This window comes from Nicotiana sylvestris, chromosome 10 (genome assembly GCF_000393655.2).
Source record: "Nicotiana sylvestris chromosome 10, ASM39365v2, whole genome shotgun sequence".
In the NCBI taxonomy this organism is placed as follows: Eukaryota; Viridiplantae; Streptophyta; class Magnoliopsida; order Solanales; family Solanaceae; genus Nicotiana; species Nicotiana sylvestris.
In genome coordinates this window covers 110697666-110717759 of record NC_091066.1, presented here as the reverse complement: position 1 = coordinate 110717759, position 20094 = coordinate 110697666, and positions in this window count along the sequence as shown.

Sequence of the window (20094 nt, the reverse complement as noted above, 5' to 3'; positions counted from 1 at the left end):
TAAAGGGCGGGTTTTAAAATAGTTAAATTTCAGAAGAAGGAAAGTTCTGAACACAGAGTTGCAGGCAGAACTGCACCAGGAAGCAAACAAGGTTCATGTTCAGCATATAGTTCAAACAGGTTGAAATCTGATTAAGCTAATACTAATGCTAGTATTCAAAACAGTTATGGCTTAATCACAGAAACAATTATGTAGAAACAATTAAACTAGTCATACATATAATTACACAGGCAGGGCATATGAGTTAAGCAACAAAATTTATTGATTATATGTCTATATTGTGCGAAGTTCAGAACAGGTAGAGTATTAACAAGTAATACATGAAACAAGTTAAACCTCAGGCTAACTCATGGGAGGATTCATATTATTCAAAAAAAATTAGTCCTAAGTAAACAGTGTTGCTAAATGGAATCACATAATCATGTGAATGACAGAATCATGCTGAGAATTGAAACATGCTAGTCAAGGAAACATAGAGAATGAAATTGCAAAGGTTGGGGCATATCAGTTAAGTAAGAAAGCAAGTAAGTATGCCACAACAGTTAAGTTCCAGAATGATTTGGCCTTGGCTTTCAGCCGGCCAAAACCAGTGACACTTAGTGCAGAAATCAGAACAAGAGAGAGCTTAAGTTTTTTTTAGTGAGAATAGGAGAGTTCCTGTCTTGTTTTTAAGGGGAAAGGAGGAAGGGTTTAAATAGTACTCAACTAGACAGATAAATAAGTTAATAATTCAAACACACATAAGTAAGGAATGAAAATAGTAGTAGAATCAATTCAAGTTAGACTTAATCAATTAGCAGAACATAACCGCGTGTAATTAGGCGAGTACTATTTAGACTAAGATACAGAATAATTCAATAGTCAAGTACCAGATCAAATAAGGTAAGAAAATAATAAGAACAGGTAAATCGAACAAAATAAGGAAATATCAGTATCATACAAGAAAGGAAAGACTGAAAAGATTTCAAAAAAAAAAAACAACTAATTTTGGGGTAAGTAAAATTAGTGAGCAATTAACGCCAAAATTAAGGACAAATAGACAGAAACATTAAGAGAAATAATTAAATAATCGAAACCCTTGGAAAATAGGCAGAAATACAAAGATATATAGATGGAAATAATTAGGGTAAGTGAAATAAGTCAGAAGTAATAAAGGAAACCGTAATAGATACACAGAGATGAAACAACATATTTGGTTCGTCTTTGAAAATCAAAACCCTAATTTTAGGGTAAATAAAATCGACAGAAATAGTAGAGAAACTATAAAATACAGAGATAGAGATACCGCAACATTAAAGGAAAAGTACTAAAAAATAAAATATATTTCAGATTTGGAAAGATCTAAACCCGAATTTTAGGGTAAGTACAAGATTCAACCAAAATAGAAAAAATTCGACGAGTAACAAGGTAAATAATAACATTAAAGCGAACAAAAAATGAACCAAAATATGGTTTGAACAAGAGATCCAAAACCCTAACTTAAAGATACAAAAAATATTTGTACTCATAGATATTGGGATGAACACCGATGAGAATAACCAAAATATAAGAGATTCTGGACCAGATCTGGTTTGAGTCTTTTGAGATACACTTTCCATTTGAGGCAAATAATTTTAAGTAACATCAAATATGGATAGTAGGTAAAGAAGTAAGTCCAAATAAGGCAAGGAATCAAGAAATGATTCCATTTCTGCCCGGAACTGAAGGAGAAATAGTGATAGCGGGTTAAGGTTTGAAAGGGCGAGGGGTGAGTATGAGAGGATTAGAGGATCGCGGATGGGGGGAAATTGACTTAGGGTTAGGGGTGCTTGGTATAAATAAAAAGGTTGGGCGATTGGGAGTCGTTGATCTTCTGAGATCAATGTCTAAGATTAGATATTATGGCCGGGTGGGTTATTTGAACGGGTATGGGCCTGGGGTAATTGGGTTAGGGTAATTGGTCTAGTTAATGTATTGGGCTGGGTAGGTCCGAAATTAATTAGGCAAAGGGGCTATATTTTAAATACTTAATTAAATTAATAAAATAATTTATAAAAATAATTAATAAATAATAAAAATGTCATTTGTGTATGAAAATGATTTAGAATAATTAATTAATGTTATAAAAATAGAAAAAGTCATTTTTCTGCATAAAAATGTAATTATGCATATATATATGGGCTATTATTGCAAAAGTACAATTCTAGCCTTAAAAATGCAAATGCAATTATATGAATAGAATTAAAATATTTAAACATTATATGGGCATAAATGATGAATTTAGATAACTAAATTTTCATAAAAATAATATAAGGGATAATTATTGGATATTTGTATAATAAAAAATACAGAAATAAATTGATTTGAAGCCTTTAAAATTATAGAAAAGTTATAAAAACACTTGTGCATGTTTGTAAATCTAATAATGCATGTGCAGTATTTTGAAAATATATATGCATATTTAAAATATATGAGAAAAAAATTGGGTATCAACAGCTGTCCCTCTTTACCCGGGAAGGATGAAAAGAGTTGTCGGGTAAAGAAATGATGACCGATTTTGACCGAATGGGTGTTTTAAAAATAGAACACACCCTGGTCTCTGAGCTGTCTACATATCCCTGGTTTTACAGGAATTAGACCGTGTGTAGTTCGGGACCCAACGGTGAATGAAACCGATGGAATTGTTATAAGAATGGTCGTATGTTTTGGAAAGGGTTACTTTTGGGAAGGATAGTATCGGATGGGTTTATGCGGAGTTATGAATCTGAATCTGAAGAATAACGGATGTATCACATGGCAGGTATCTGAACTGTCATAGAGTAAAGGCGAGTAATTGATGAGAGTTGGTTACGTTTGAAATAATGGCAAGGTATAAATGGTTTGAGCGGAAACCGGAGCAAAGGTTTCTCTCGTTTGAAGAATGGTTACCTCTTGGATTTCCTGCAAAACTTAAAGCATGATGCGTGCAAGTATATATATTACTGCGAAATTTAAACATGATGCAAATTTCCTTTGGACCATGAAGGTTGTCTTTGGACAGTGAAGATGACGTCCTTAGACCATGACGTCCCGGGCCATGAATCATAAGATAAGGGATTCTCAGGCCATGAAATGATGTTCTCGGGCCATGAGAATTGTATCTCTTAACTATGACGCCTTTGAATAATGATGTGCAGTATTGAGAGATCCTCAGGCCATGACATGGAGTCTTTAGGCTATGAGGATGATGCCTTCGGACTATGATGCCTTTGGACAAGTTGGCTATACATCAGCCCATGAAGTGCAAAGACATGATACCAAAGGTTATAACAAGGCAAATCTTAGTCTTGTTCGAAGTTTGGGGGCAGAGTTTAGCCCCAAGAGAAGAGGATAATGCAAGGTTTAGAATAGAGCAACGCTTATGCAAAGGGAGACAATGCTTAGTCTCATGAGAAGGCAATGCTTATCCTTATGCAAATGGGGAGGCAAGGCTTAGCCTCATGCAAGAATTGAGACAAGGCTTAGTCTCATGCAAGGATCGAGATGGAGCTTAGTCTCATGCAAAGAGAAGACAATGCTTAGCCTTATGCAGGTAGGGAGGCAGGGCTTAGCCTCATGCAAGGATCGAGACAAAGCTTAGTCTCATGCAAAGAGAAGGCAATGCTTAGCCTTTTGCAAATAGGGAGCTAGGGCTTAGCCTCATGCAAAGAGAAGGCAATGCTTAGCCTTATGCAAATATGGAGGCATGGCTTAGCCTCATGCAAAGTTTGAGACAGGGCATTGTCTCATGTAGAGAGAAGGCAATGCTTAGCCTTATGAAAATATGGAGGCAAGGCTTAGCCTCATGCAAGATTTGATACATGGCTTAGTTTCATGCAGAGAGAAGGCAATTCTTAGCGTTATGCAAATATGAAGGCAGGGCTTAGCCTCATGCAAAATTTAAGACAGGGCTTAGTCTCACGCAATGGGCGAATAGCAAATAGTTCAGAATATTTCTTAGCTGGAGATATATTTGCGCTTGGCGGTCCGATTGTTATGAAGGTAATGATTTTAAGGTGCACGTACTTGTGGTTATTCCTTGCCCTGCATTTAAAGAAAAATTGTGAGTTTTGTAGGGAAAGTTGGTTCGTGCCTTTTTCTGCTTGTTTTACTTTGCTTTGCTCTGGAGGTCCTGTTCGAGTTACCCAGGGTATCACATGGCTACCAGAAATAAAGTTTTCGAAGGATATGCACTTAGTTGATGAAATAGAGTTATCTTAGAAAACATAGTGGTATGTAATATTAAGTAAATTAGACGAACTAACGACTGCGACACTTTTAGAGACATTGCGGCTTTCTTTGCGTTAGAATTTTGAGGGTCCTCCTCAAAATTCTGTCTAAGTTTAGTAAGTAATCCTTCGGCCGTTCTGCATGTAACGAATTTTGTTGGATCTATTCTGAAAATTTGAGAATCCTTCCCAAAATTTTGCCCCAGTTACTTTACCGATTTCTGACTATCTTACACATGATGACGTCGGCTGGACTTGCTTTGGAATTTTGAGGATCCTCCTCAAAATTCTGCCCCAGTTTCTGGTTCTAAAAAAATGAGGATTTTATTAAGATGTGACCGAACCTATAGGGTTGCCTACGTATCCCCTCTTAAATGGGAATCATGTCAAGCGTAGTTTAGTTACATAAAATGAAGGAATGTAAACAATCTAAACATAGTATCTCTTGACTGCGTCTGAATTGATAGGTTTTGGCCAAACTTCTCCATCCATCTCTGCAAGTATGAGTGCTCCTCATGTTATTACCCTATGAACCATGTAAGGACCTTGCCATTTAGGTGATAATTTCCCTTTGGCTTCATTTTGATGTGGGAAGATTCACTTCAGCACTAACTGCCCCGGTGTGAATTATTTTGGTTTGACCCTTTTGTTGAAAGCTCTGGACATTCTGTTATGATAAAGCTGACATAATACACTGCATTCATCCTTTTAACATCTATGAGGGCTAATTGCTAATAGTAAATCCTTATCCATTCTACATAACTGAGTTCAGCTCTTGTATTATCTTTAAAGAAGGAATTTCTACCTCAACGAGAATGATAGCTTCGGTACCATAAACCAGCAGATAGGGAGTTGCCCCGATTGATGTGCGGACTATGTACGGTACCCTAATAGGGAAAAAGGTAACTTCTCGTGCCATTGCTTGTGATTCTCTACCATTTTCCTTAGTATCTTCTTGATGTTTTTGTTGGCGGCTTCCACGGCTCCATTCATTTAAGGATGGTATGCCGTGGAATTCTTATGCTTGATTTTTGAAAGTTTCACACATGGATTTCATCAAATCACTATTGAAATTGGCAGCGTTGTCAGTGATGATGGAATTTGGAACCCCAAATCGACAAATAATTTGGTCTCAGACAAAATCTGTAGACCTTCTTGGTCACAACTTTTTAAGATGCAGCTTTGACCCATTTAGTGAAGTAGTCGATGGCCACTAAAATGAAACGGTGCCCGTTAGAAGCAGTGGGCTTGATTGGGCCGATGGCATCCATTCCCCAGGTAGAAAAAGGCCAAGGTGAGCTTTTTAAATTAAGCTCATTTGGCGGCACTCGTATCATGACTGCATGTATCTGGCATTGGTAGAATTTCTGAACATACCGTATACAGTCTGTCTCTATAGTCATCCAAAAGTATCTGGCCCTGAGTATCTTCTTGGCCAAGACAAAGCTATTCATATGTGGGCCGCAAGATCCGGCATGTATCCCCTCGAGTAATTTAGAAGCCTCTTTTGTGTCAATACACCTTAATAGTCCCAAATCAGGAGTTCTTCTATACAGGGTTCCTCCAGTTTGGAAGAAGTGATTGGACAACCTCCAAAGTGTGCGTTTCTGATTATGGTTTGCATGCTCTAAGTATTCTCCTTTTTCCAAGTACTCTTTGATGTCGTGGAGCCAGGGTTTCCGTCCATCTCTTCTTCAACATGAGCATAGTATGCCGACTGATTATGGATCCTCACCGGAATGGGATCGATGAAATTCTTGTATGGATGTTGTATCATTGATGACAAGGTGGCCAGTGCGTCTGCAAATTCATTTTGAATTCTAGGAACAAGTTTGAATTCTATCTTCGTGAACCTCTTCATCAGTTCTTGCATACGATACATGTATGGTAGTATCTTGATATTTTTCATAGCCCATTCTCCTTGAATTGAATGTACTAGAAGATCCGAATCACCAATTACTAGCAACTCTTATATGTTCGTGTCGAGGGCCAAATTGAGTCCCATGATGCAAGCCTCATATTCTGCCATATTGTTAGTGCATGGAAACCTATGCTTTGAAAATACTAGATTATGTTGACCCGTCTCTAATACCAAGACCGCTCCAATACCCACTCCTTTAAAGTTTGCAGCTCTGTCAAAAAATATTCTCCAGCCGTCATAGGCTTCAGCAATGTCCTCTCCTACGAATGACACTTCTTCATTAGGAAAATAAGTTTTTAGTGGTTCGTACTCTCCTCATACAGGATTTTCAGCAAGATGGTCTGCCAATGCTTATTCTTTGACTGTCTTCTGAGTTACATAGATGATATCGAACTCACTCAGCAATATTTGCCACTTGGATAACTTTCCGGTGGGCATAGGCTTCTAAAAGATGTACTTCAGAGGATCCATCCTTGATATGAGGTATGTGGTATAGGCACAGAAGTAATGACTCAATTTCTGAGTTGTCCATGTCAAAGTACAGCAAGTGCGTTCTAGTTGAGAGTATCGTGCTTCATAAGGTGTGAACTTCTTACTCAAGTAATATATGACTTGCTTCTTTCTTCCTGTCTCGTCATGTTGTCCCAAAACACAACCGAAAGCCCCATCTAGTATGGACAAATAGAGTAGCAAAGGTCTCCCAGGATCTGGCAGGACTAGGACTGGTGGCATGGATAGGTATTCCTTAATTCTGTTAAAAGCCCTCTGACAATCTTCAGTCCAACTGGTTTCAGTGTCCTTCCTCAACATTTTGAAGATGGGTTCACATATTACTGTGGACTGTGCTATGAAGCGACTGATGTAATTGAGGCATCCTAGGAAGCTCATCACGTCCTTCTTGCTCTTTGGTGGTGGTAACTCTTGGATAACTTTAACTTTTGACGGGTCCAACTCGATTCCTCGGCGGCTGACAATGAATCCCAGAAATTTTCCTGCAGGAACCCCAAATGCACATTTTGCGGGATTTAGTTTTAAATTGTACCTCCATAGCCTGTCAAAGAACTTTCTCAAGTCTACTATGTGATCTGTGGCCCTCTTGGATTTGATGATGACATCGTCAACATATACCTCTATTTCCCTGTGTATCATATCATGAAAGATGGTCGTCATGGCTCTCATATAGGTGGCCCCAACATTCTTTAGACCGAATGGCATCATTTTGTAGAAATACACTCCCCACGGTGTAATGAAGGCTGTTTTCTCTATGTCTTCTTCGTCCATCCAAATTTGATGATAACCCGTGAAGCAATCTACGAAGGATTGAAGTTCATGCTTGGCACAATTGTCAATCAGAATGTGTATATTTGGTAGTGGGAAATCATCCTTGGGATTCTCTCTGTTTAAATCCCGATAGTCAACACACACCCTGACTTTCCCATCTTTCTTCAAAACCGGTACGATATTGGCTAACCAGGTTGGGTACTCAACTACCCTGAGGACTCTGGCTTTGATTTGTTTAGTGACTTCTTCCATATTTTTAGGCTCATGTCACGTTTGAACTTTATGAGTTTCTGCTTCACCGGCAGATACATTGGATTGGTAAGAAACTTATGAGCCACTATGGAGGTGCTCAGGCCAATCATGTCATCATATGACCATGCAAAAATATCCTCATATTCTTTCAGGAAACGAGTATATTCTTTCTTTTCTGATGGTGATAGGTGAATGCTTATGCGAGTCTCTTTGATGGTTTCAGAATATCCCAAGTTGATTGCCTCGGTTTCGTCTAGGTTGGACTTAGGTTTGTTCTCAAAATTCTCAACTTCTCTGATAACTTCCTCAGGTATCTCATCCTCTTCTTCCAAGTCACTATCCTTATGTTGCGTTGTCTCATTACATGTCACAGTCGTTGGTTCATCAAGGTAAGAAATAGTAATGCTGTAAAAGAAAGATATGAAAGATAACGATAATAAAACATCAAATTATTTGATAAATGCTGAAATGTTAAACAAAATATCGTCTGAATGACTTCAAAAAAATGTTTTCCAAAATAAAATACTGAAAGGAAGATATTTTAGAAACTAAATGCTCAAAAAGACATTTTTTTTCAAATAATATTAATAGCCATGCTACCCCGGGACTCGTCTGGCCCTTGATGCTGTGGCGGTCCAGTTCCTGAGAAATGCTCCCCTCTCCACCGTGTGAATAGTAAGGCCTTATTCCTCCTCCTCATTAACTATCACATTGCAATCCATATCTTCGTCTTCTAGAAACAAGTTCCTTAGCCCACCTAAAGCTTCCTCTTCTTTAGATCCCCATATTGTATCGGCCTAATAAAAGGTCTGACTCAGATGCGGCGCTGGCTGCTCAAGAGGGTAATAAGGACCATGCCATAGGGGTGATCAATCATTATATTCTTGCCATGTATACTGATATCCGAGCCAAAAAGTTGTACCTTGACATTTCAACTGTATTGGTTTGGTAATGCCCTGGAGTTTCTTCCCAAGCCCTTTGCCGGGTTCATACCCTGACCATGCTAGTATGCTTTCTATTTTGCTGCTCCACCATTTATCTTTTTCAATTGCATTGACACGCTTGATGCGGTGATAAGTTTCTCCATCTAACTTTCTTCTATTTTCGACAATTGGGACAATTTAACTGGTGTAAATGGGATTACTTCCGTCTCCGTGGATGATTACCTCCTGATGGTTCCATTCAAACTTCACAGCCTGGTGTAGCGTAGATGCCACAGCTCCAACGACATGTATCCAAGGTCATCCCAGTAAAAGATTGTACGTAGCAGATATGTCAAATACTTGAAACTCAACATCGAACCAAGTCGGACCCATTTGTAAACAAAGGTTGATTTCCCCAATCGTGGCTTTTTGAGACCCATCAAATGCTTTCACATTCATACTCCTAAATCGTATCTCATGGAAATCTTTACCCAACCTTTTCAGAGTAGTCAATGGACAAATGTTGAGGCTTGAACCCCCATTTATTAAGACTCTAGCAATGAATTTGTCCTCAAACTGTATTGTGATGCGCAACGCCTTATTGTGACTTAGTCCTTCAGGTGGTAATTCATCTTTGTGGAAGATGATCTTGTGGCTTTCCAGTACTTTCCCTACCATGTTGGCCATCTCTCCACTGGTGATGTTGTTAGGCATATAAGCTTCATTCAGCACCTTTATCAGAGCATTCCTATGTGCCTCAGAATTTTGAAGCAGCGACAAGATGGATATATGGGCGGGAGTCTTGTTCAGATGATCAATGATAGAGTATTCTCTTACTTGTACTTTCCTCCAGAGATCATCTGGACCGGTTTCAATGATGGGTTATTTGGTAGCAGCTTCCTTGCTTATTCTTCCCAAATTTTCGAGTGTATAGATCTTTCCAGTTCTGTTCATCCCCTGTGCAGCACCAGACTCTTCCATTTTTGATTTCCCTTTCCTTCTAGCTTCGGCAACATAATCCCAGGGTATGGTATTGGAATTGAAAGGTGGTGTGGGTGCCACCGTCACAGTGAAGGGTGTGGCTACTTCTACTTCAAATGGAGTAGGTGTAGTCGTAGGTGCAGTTACTTCAATTTCAAATGGTACTGATGCGGCTACTTCAACTTTGACTGGTGGTTGTATCTATACCACAATAGGAGTGAGTGTGACTACGGGTTTAGGGTCAACACCTTCTCGAATAAGCCCAATCGACCCCTCAGGATCCCATTATTCATCAGTTTCTATCACATTTACTCCTTCACCCCTATGATCTGGGAGGGGATTGTTGTGGACATTTGGCGCGGCTTCGTTTGCTTGTATGACTTTGGTATCAATCTGGGTTTGAATTTTGTTTTTCAGAGTGCGACATTCATCAATAGTATGTCCTTTCATGCCGAAATGGTACGCACATGTTTTGTTTGGGTTGACCCACTAGAAGGAGTTTTCCATGGCAATAGAAGGAATGGGGGTGACATATCCGGCAACCTTCAATCTTTCATATAGCTGGTTGATGGGCTCAGCAATAAGGGTGTACTATCTAGACAGCCTGCAATCGAAATTGGGTTTGGGTTTTTTATAGTTTTGACGGGTTGGAGGTGAATGGTAATAGGCTGGCTGGGTGTTATAAGTGTGATAAGCGATAATAGGTTGAGATTATCTAGGAGGTGAAGGCTGGTATGTGGGTGGAGGTGCTTGGTACATGAGTGGCGATTTTGGACCTTGGGCCACCATCACTGCCCATACTTCTTTGTTCTTTGATATACCCCCTGACTGTAATGCTTTATTCGTAGCCTGTAGTGCCTTAAAATTGGTTGCCATCCCACTCTTGATCCCTTCTTCAATCCTTTCCCCGAGTTTGATGATGTCAGAGAATTTGTGATTTTCGATAACCATTAACCTTTCATAGTATTGTGGATCCCGGGCCCTGAAAAAGAATTTATTCATTTGCTCTTCCTCTAGTGCCGACCTGACTTTTGCAGCTTCTGACCTCCATCGAGTAGCGTACTCGTGGAAAGTCTCTGTCAGTTTCTTCTTAAGATTCTGTATGTAGAAGAATCCGGTGCATTATCTGTGTTAAACCTGAATCGGTCCATGAAGTCTGACGCCATGCTTACCCAATTGACCCATTTCTTGGGATTTTGACTTATGTACCAAGATAGGGCATCTCCAGTGAGACTCCTCATGAATAGCTTCATGCGAATCCTTTCATCTTTCCCAACTCCCACGAGCTTATCATAGTATGTTCTCAAATGTATCTTCGGGTCACCCGTTTCGTCAAACATCTCAAACTTAGGAGGTTTGTAGCCCTCCAGCAGTTCCACATCTGACTGAATGCATAGATCCTCATAATTTAGACCTTCAATTCCTTTTCCTCCTTCAACACCCTAGACTCGGATTGTGAGCTTCTTGAGCTCCTCCACCATGTTCTTAATGAGCAGGTCTTTCTCGGTGGATTCTGGAGTGTACGAGATTGGATGAGTAGAGTGGGGTAAGGTTTCCAAGTATATGGAATTGTTTTGGTGGGTGCCAGGGGTTGGAGTGTAGTGGTGATCATTAGTTGAATTTTGCGAATCAGGGATAGGTTGTGAGATATTCTAAGGAGTATGGTAAGTGGTTTGTGGGTATTGAGTATGAGGATGTTGGTGTTGAGGAGTAGTGGGTATTGATGAAGGATTTGAATTTTGGGGAGGTGTGTATTGATGGGGTGCGGTAGGATTTTGTAGATGTTGGTTTGGTGTGTTTTGAGGAGGTGCTGGGTTTTGGGCATTTTGCTGGTTAATGTCTGGGACGTTTAGGGTGAGGGAGAGGTTTGCCAAGTTGCGGACGTACTTAAGTTCCCCTTGTAATTCTAGTATTTTCTATTCCAATCGTAGGACCAACTCATTCTAGGCTGGAGTGCGCCGATCATTTGATGTTCAACATTTTCCACATGCACAACATTTTCTTTTCGAATACCACTCATATTATCCATCTTAGCCTTTCCCTTTCTCTTCGGATTACTTGGATGAGGAGGAGGTGGAGGGCCTCTGAATCTGGTGTGATATACTAACAATGCCAGTATGTGCGAACCAACCTTAGGGGATGGGAATAATCAAAATAAAGAAAAATACAAAAAGGTGAACAAGTCAGTAAGGATTCTGAAAAGCATTTGCAATATTTAAACACGTATGGCGGGAATGTAAATTCGCGTCCTAATTTAGGGAACCTCATTGTGCCTGAGGTTAGCCTAGCAACAAGTAGATTTGGAGAGATTTAATGCTGATAAATGCTTCATTTCATTAATGTAATAATTAAGACAAACCTAAAAACGACGATAAATAAATGAGTTACTAATGGCATCTTCCTTATTACATTCGAATTCCAAAATGACTTAAAACAGATAAACCTAATCTACTTGGTCCTAGAGGGACCTTCCCCATATTTGACCCTCTTTGCTCTATCAATTAAATTCCCCAGGTCGTGCATGTCCAGCAACAGGTATGCCCTCGCTAGGTGTCCTCCTTTGTTGCCCTCTGCATTCTGACAGTCTACGACCCTTTTCCTTATCTTACCTTCCAGTTCCATTAGACCCTGCTCCAAATATTCCAACCTTTCTATCGACCTTGTAGCCATTTACTTCCACTCATTAATTAACTCCATGTCTAACTTATATTGTTCCAAATGACTGGCTTCAGACTCAAGGACTCTTTTAGGCAGCCTCTCATACTTCACTTGTGCTTCAGTAGCCTCATCTATGACTCTATTTCCTTGACCAATCCCTGGCTCGACCATTCTTGCTATGTTATCTTCTAACCATGATGGGTAGAAGTACACATGACCAATGTGATATCGATCTGGCTCGATGGTATCCTTTTTCACGATAGTCTTCAAGTGCCACATGTGTTGGGCCTCACATTTGTATGGAATGGCATCATCCTGAAAATCTGCTCTATAATGACTCATTTTGGAGACTCGTGGTATGACTTGTTTTCTACCAGCTTGTCTCATGAACCTGATAGGAACATAGGGATGTATTTCCCTTAACCCAATTAACACCAAATGCGGAACATCCCTGGATCTGATGATGAATTCATTAGTAGGGAACTACTTGAACATCCAATGAAGCTGGTCCTCGGTCAAATTGCTGAAAAACTGTGCCCATTCCATAGCATTATCTGGTTGTGCAAATCTGTCTGGGATAAAGGTCATTCTTTTAGGATGGTGGAAAGCTATGTGATCGTTCCATGGTCTCCGTGGAAACTCTTGGTGGTATTGACCCCTCTGAAGGTGTTATAACAACCAAATCTGCAGTAGCAAGTTGCAACCCTCAAAGTGTTTGAACCCTCTTCATTTTTCATGTGTGAGGTGTAACAACTAATATAATATATAACCATACAATCTTGTCACACCCCATATTTTTGTACGTGAGAGTACGTCGTAAGTTAGTTGAAGTAAGCTCGAAAATGAGATTATATTTGAAAGTGCATAAAGTAACTTAATCATTTTACATTTGAGGTTACAAATCCAGAGCCCGATATACGTCTGCTACAATTATCGAAACAATAGTATAGGTTTGTCACTCGATTCTCTCCATTAAAGATTTGGTTACCATGGCCAACCTGGTGTGAATTCTGTCCCCTTGTCTTGGAAACATCATCATACCCAGAAAGCAGACGATGAATACAAAAACCCTACGATGAGTCAAACCCAAGGAAGTGATGGAGAATTCATCATGAAAGATACGGTAAGATTTGTCGTGTCTATATCATTCATAGAGGAAGTCGAAGGATATGTAGACTTCTTCATGCACTCCAAGTCATCATTCTTTCTCAGACCCATCATCTTCATAAAACCCCTGGTAGTGCGGTTTTTCGGTACTAGTAAGCCGGGACTATCCCATGGTAATCCAATGAATCCTCCTATTTCCTCTAAAAGAGGAGTCATTTCTATATTGCCAAACTAGAATACAGCTCTTTCTCCATCACAGAACATAATAGCAGCCTCGATCAACATGTTATTTGGTTGGAGTCTAATAAGGAAGGTAAATTTCCAAGAACCCTTTTTACGTGATTTTTGTCGCTCGGCGAAAGGTTTTCCCACCAATCTAACAACAACGGTGGCATACTTCGAACCATGCTGAACTTGGGAACTCCGTGCCTTATTTTCTGCAAAAATAAATAGAGTTAGACCCGTGCCCCCTTCGGATTCGACTACTTACGCATTAACAATTAGCATGTCGACATTTATCTCTCCAAATAATGCACATATCGTGGTTACGCCCGTTGGGATTATGGAAATTCCAATGGATTTTGGACAAGGCTTTCTTAGAGGGTTATTATGCGGACAACATATTAACCCAAGCTAGGTTTGATCATGATGCATGTACAGTTATTATCAAAGTAAGGTTCTTATAGAAATCTAGATTGGTACCCTCAAGCGGACAACTTGAGAAGGAAAGGCACGAAACTGTCGAATGCACCGCTGATCAACTAGTTTTACCACAAATAAGCTTTTCCAAATTTAAAGGGTGATTTTAGAAAGATCGTGGACACTCATCAAGCGCCGGTATGATATTAGTACGCACGAGTGGAATATGATGTTGAGTATGAAGTTATGCAAAAGAAAATAACATGTTGCCAAGAATTTGCACGATGAATAATGATAAAATGCGGTATTTAATAATTGTAAAGACATTTAAGAAAGAAAAAACAAGGAGACAAGTCAGTTTCCATAGTAAAAAGTGATAAAACAGGGAAGAGAAATCATAAATGAATGAAGATAGGCAAATAAATTCATATAGAGTGGAAGGGGTGTGCAAGTATTAACAGAATAATAAAGACATGCTTAAAGACTAATTCACAAACAAGATCATTATGGTAAGAGCCTAAAGAAATCCCCAATAGAGTTGCCATGCTGTCGCGCCCCCTTTTTTTCACGAAATTGGGTTTCGACATTTCTGGGACAACTCTTTTCTGAGAGGGTAGGGAATTGGAATTGAAAGAGTCGCCACCTAACGGATTAAGGTGTGTTAGGGCACCTAGAGCAGATAACTCATGTTGTACTAGTTCACATCACCAGAGGTTGGGTAAGGGCTCGCAATTACCTTGAAGGGAAGGTGTTAGGCACCCCTCGAGGTCCACAATTATGGGTCCCGAGCGAACTTAAATTAAGCGAATTAGTCTAAAAAGGGGAGAAAACAATTTGGACAAATACAATATTCAATTTATTTTAAACAGGAGTATGGGGGGGGGGGTCCTATGTTTTTTTAGCCTATAGGATCATTCTGTGCAATACTTTGTAACTCCCTCAAGTCGGGGTGTTACTCATAGCATTAGCGCATGAGCTATCATCTCCTTACTACCCGATTACTATCTTTAGGTTGTTACTTAAGCATTCTAGTAGTTTCTAGCTCGTTCCTTATGCGTGCACTACCTGTCCCTTACTTATGGCCTTGGAGGTATTAGGACCTCTATTTGGGATAGTTCTCGACCAACCTATGTTACTTAAAAATGTAAAATCTAGGCGACAAATAAAATAAATAGGACTTTCAAATAAAGAACAAGTATGGGCTCACATTGACCTCCACATATAGGCAACAAAAGCAGGTAATTGAATCAGCAAACTTCGTTAACTTTGGAATCTTATAGGTAGGATATCTACGTGAGAAAAACAGAGTATAAAGGCAGTTTTATTAAGGCTAGCATTAAGACCTATTTGTTTGGCTACTGATTTTATTTAGCATGAATTTGGGCACTTCAGGCAGTAATATGTCACAATTTAGATCCAGAATCATTGTTGAGTCCTACATAAACGTTGCCTAAGTGATTGACAATAGCGATTGAATTCAGAATCGATCAACAGGATCCTAGAGGCATGATTTCTACGAGCTTATTAATTACAGACCTATAAACATAGTTTCTGGGTGTAGTACCAATTTTAACTTGTAAGGATAGATTTTTATTTCCTATAGGCATGCTTTATAATTGCTGAATTAACTTAAACCTTGTAGGCATGACTTCTAAATTTGAAATTGACTTTAGTCCTATAGGCATGATATCTATTGATTTAAACCTTATATGCACGATTTCTAGGTTTGAAACTGATTTTTAATCCTATAGGCATGATATCTATTAGCTGTATCCAAGCAGAAATTAACAGATTGCCAGGAAGGATAATTAGCTCAAACAACAAGGTCCGATAGGCATGATTGTTAATGCACATTTGTTTAAAATATGTATAGATCATCTGGACAGGATTTCTAATGTACATAATTGAACGAAAGTCCTATAAGCAGGATCTCTAGTATGCAAATGTAAAATACAGAATCAAAATGATCGTAAAAGTCATATAGGCAGGATTTCTAAATACAGTATAATACTCACTCAATTCAATCAGCATAATTAAATCCTATAGGCAGGATTTCTACCCAGTTTTAACAAAAGATATAAGAAAAAAAACCTCCCCCAGCTTTACTAAATATCCCCAAATCTATTATTACACAGTTAATAGACAAGAATAGCTGAATGAATTACATAATGGTCATAGTTACACTATAGAGAGCCTTCATAGGCCTAAATAAACCTAGGAACCAAGCCTTCCAACCATAACCACTTTGAAGCACAACATAGGGGTTCATAGCGTATTAGGACCAGGTTTCCAATGTGTCAAAGTTCCTAAGGGCCTCAGGGGACCCATGGCTTACACCATAACCACATTCAGAAGATAGTTCATAAAAGATTGGAAAACTAGCCCCCCAGTGTGTCAGAGTTCAAAGGAGTCTCAATGACCCTACGCAGTGCTCACATTGGGGTGGTTGAGAACCTAAGGGACTAAGATTAGGGGTTCAGTACATAAAAGGAATAAAGGGCATGTTTTAAAATAGTTCAATTTTAGAAAAAGGAAAGTTCAGAACACAGAGTTGCAGACAGAACTACACCAGGAAGCAAACAAGGTTCATGTTCAGCATATAGTTCAAATAGGTTGAAATCTGATTAAGCTAATACTCATGCTAGTATTCAAAATAGTTATGGCTTAATCACAGAAACAATTATGTAGAAATGATTAAACTGGTCATACATATAATTACACAGGAAGGGCATTTGAGTTAAGCAACAAAATTTACTGATTACATGTCTATAGTGTGCAAAATTCAGAAGGATTAACAAGTAATACATGAAACAAGTTAAACCTTTGGCTAACTCATGAGAGGATTAATATTATTCAAAACAAATTAGTCCTAAGTAAACAATGTTACTAAATGGAATCACATAATCATGTGAAGGACAGAATCATGCTGAGAATTGAAACAGGCTAGTCTAGCAAAGCATACAGAATGAAATTGCAAAGGTTAGGGCATACCAGTTAAGTAAGAAAGCAAGTATGCCACAATAGTTAAGTTCCAGAATGATTTGGCCTTGGCTTTCAGCCGGCCAAAACCAGTGACACTTAGTGCAGAAATAAGAACAAGAGTGAACAAGAGATAGCTTAAGTTTTTTTCCAGTGAGAATATGATAGTCCCCATCTTGTTTTAAGGGGAAAGGGGGAAGCGTTTAAATAGTACTCAACTAGACAGACAAATAAGGTAATAATTCAAACACACACAAGTAAGGAATGAAAATAGAAGTAGAATCAATTCAAGTCGGACTCAATCAATTAGCAGAACATAACCACGTGTAATCAAGCGAGTACTATTTAGACTAAGATACAGAATCAATCAATAGTCAAGTACCAGATCAAATAAGGTAAGAAAATAATGAGAACAGGTAAATCAAACAAAATAAGGAAATATCAGTATCATACAGGAAAAGAAAGACTGAAATCTCAGTAAAGATTTAAAAAAAAACCTAATTTTGGGGTAAGTAAAATTAGTCAGTAATTAACGCCAGAGTTAAGGACAAATAGACAGAAACATTAAGAGAAATAATTAAATAATCGAAACCTTAGAAAAATAGGGAGAAATACAAAGACATATAGACGGAAATAATTAGGGTAAGTGAAACCAGTTAGAAGTAATAAAGGAAACCATAATAGATACACAGAGATGAAACAACAAATTTGGTTTGCCTTTGAAAATCAAAACCCTAATTCTAGGGTAAATAAAATCGATCAGAAATAGTAGAGAAACTATAAAACACAAAGATAGAGACACCAAAACATTAATGGAAAAATACTAAAAAATAAAAATCGTTTCAGATTTGGAAAGATCTAAACCCTAATTTTAGGGTAAGTAAAAGATTCAACCAAAATAGACAGATTCGAAGAGTAACAAGGTAAATAATAACATTAAAGCGAACCAAAAATGAACCAAAATCTGGTTTGAACCAGAGATCCAAAAACATAACTGAAAGATACGAAAAATATTCGTACTCACAGATATTGGGATGAACACGGACGAGAATAACCAAAATATAAGAGATTCTGAACCAGATTTTGTTCGAGTCTCTTGAGATACACTTTCCATTTTAGGCAAATAAGTTGAAGTAACATCAAAGACGGATAGTAGGTAAAGAAGTAAGGCCAAATAAGGCAATGAATCAAGAAATGATTCTATTTCTAGCCGGAATTTAAGGAGAAATGGTGACGGCGGGTTAGGGTTTGAAAGGGTGAGAGGTGAGTAGATGAGATGATTAGAATATGGCGGATGGGGGAAAAATTACTTAGGGTTAGGGGTGTTTGGTATAATTAAAAAAGGTTGGCGATTGGGAGCCGTTGATCTTCTGAGATGAACGACTAAGATTAGATATTATGGTCGGGCGGGTTATTTGGACGGACATGGGTTTGGTTGGACGGATATGGGCCTTGGGTAATTGGGCTGGTTAATTTATTGGGCTGGGTAGGTCCGAAATTAATTAGGCAAAGGGGCTAGATTTTAAATACTTAATTAAATTAATAAAATAATTTTTGAAAATAAATAATAAATAATAAAAATGTCATTTTTACATGAAAATAATATATAATAATTACTTAATGTTATAAAAATATAAAAAATTATTTTTTTATATAAATAATGTAATTATGCATATATATATATATATATATATATATATATATATATATATGGGGCTATTATTGCAAAATGTGCAATTCTAGCCATAAAAATGCAAATGCAATTAAAATATTTAAACACTATAAGGGTATAAATAATAAATTTAGATGATTAAATCATCATAAAAATAATATGAGGGATAATTATTGCATATTTGTATAATAAAAAAATACAAAAATAAATTGATTTAAAGCCTTTAAAATTATAGAAAATTATAAAAGCACTTGTGCATGTTTGTAAATCTAATAATAATGCATGTTAACTATTTTGAAAAAATATATGAGGAAAAATTGGGTATCAACACCTAGATTCTCGCGGCCATAACTGGTGGTACTGGTGGTCGTTTGCCTGATCCGTCGCACGTGTCCTCACCATATGTGAGATATTAGAAGAGTCAAGGTTGGAACTTCAAAAATAACAAATTCACACGACAAGAATGCAAGAAAGTGAAGTTTATTAATAGTTTGGTAGCCCCTTGAAGATTAGTACAAACGTCTCCAGACTAATCCACAAGACCCTACTAAACTTGCTCGTGACACGTGATACCTAAGCGACCTAGTGCTTTGATACCAACTTGTCACGACCCCAAGTACACAAGTCATGATGTCACCTAACTCAACCCACTAGGTAAGTCAACAATCACATAATAACAATGGAAATGAAGTAACGTGGTCTAAAAACTCAACATCAGAAGAATATACAAAGTAACTGAGAATAAAACCACAATACTGGTACAACCAATCCCAAAATTTGGTGTCAACGAGTACACGGGCACTACTGAATAACAAGATACAAGCAAAATCCTCCAATATGACTATCTGAACAAAATAACAGTAAAGATAGAGATAGCAAAAAGAGAACTTCAAGGACTACAGACGATATGGTAGCTATCTCGTAGTATCCCAAAAGCTGGCAAAAACTTAAGTCTGAAAATCACTTTGATCGGATGTACCTGGATCTGCACACTAAGTGCAGAGTATGGTATGAGTACAACCGACTCCATGTACTCAATAAGTAACAACACTAACCTTGAGCTGAAAGTAGTGACAAGCATAGAAATGATAGGCAAATGCCAATACCAATAACTGATAACAGTTCAGAATATAAAGGATAAATCATAGAAACTGTAACTTAGTGATATCATGTTCTGCTTGTTCACATTTTTGAAATTTAGACATGCTTTCAGGTATATAGTTAAAGCTCAACACAAATAAAGCAGGTCAGTTATCATTTAGCATGAGGAAAGTACATCCCTATGCCTACATGTCAAGTATACATGTCAATCAACAATATCACTGTCACGACCCCAGTTCGCCCTCCATAAATCATCGTGATGGCACCTTGTACTATATGACTAGGTAAGCCTAAATTGCGGAAGATAACCAAAGTGCGAAATAAAAACAAGTTAAAACAGAATGAAGAGTGATA